Raw genomic sequence first — 511 nt, forward strand, 5'->3', positions numbered from 1 at the left:
TTCTTGTCCAGACCTCGTTCTCCCACTTACACATCCCTCTGGGATGCAGACGGAGGTGGCCCAGGCTGGCTTCCCAGCTGGCCGGCCGCCAGCCAGGGACCGGCCTCCCTCTGCTGATGGGAAAGGACACTACAGAGCCGGCAACGGGCCAAAACCACCTCCACCAGATCCCGCTGCTGGAAAAGCACCGGGAGATTCGGCTCTGCTCTTCTTACCCCGGCACGGGTACCTTCCCCTGGCCCCAGGCACCGAATTTGGGAAGATAAGGGCAAGGTCACAAAACCCCACATCTTTGTTCAAAAGCAAAGACCATCCTCACACGGTGAGAATTCAACAACCCTCAGTATTTTTAAAACTAGGTTTTATTTTTATCAAATATAAAGTCTTTCCTTGAACGCAGCAGCAGGAGGAGCCCGGCCCCGCTCGGGGCAGCGCAGGACGGCGCAGGCTGAGAAGTCCTTTATCCTCGGGTGGGTCGGAGCATCGCAGCGCCGTCCCCGGGCACGTTCAC

Source organism: Charadrius vociferus, unplaced genomic scaffold, assembly GCF_000708025.1.
Source record: "Charadrius vociferus isolate BGI_N301 unplaced genomic scaffold, ASM70802v2 scaffold783, whole genome shotgun sequence".
Classification (NCBI taxonomy): domain Eukaryota; kingdom Metazoa; phylum Chordata; class Aves; order Charadriiformes; family Charadriidae; genus Charadrius; species Charadrius vociferus.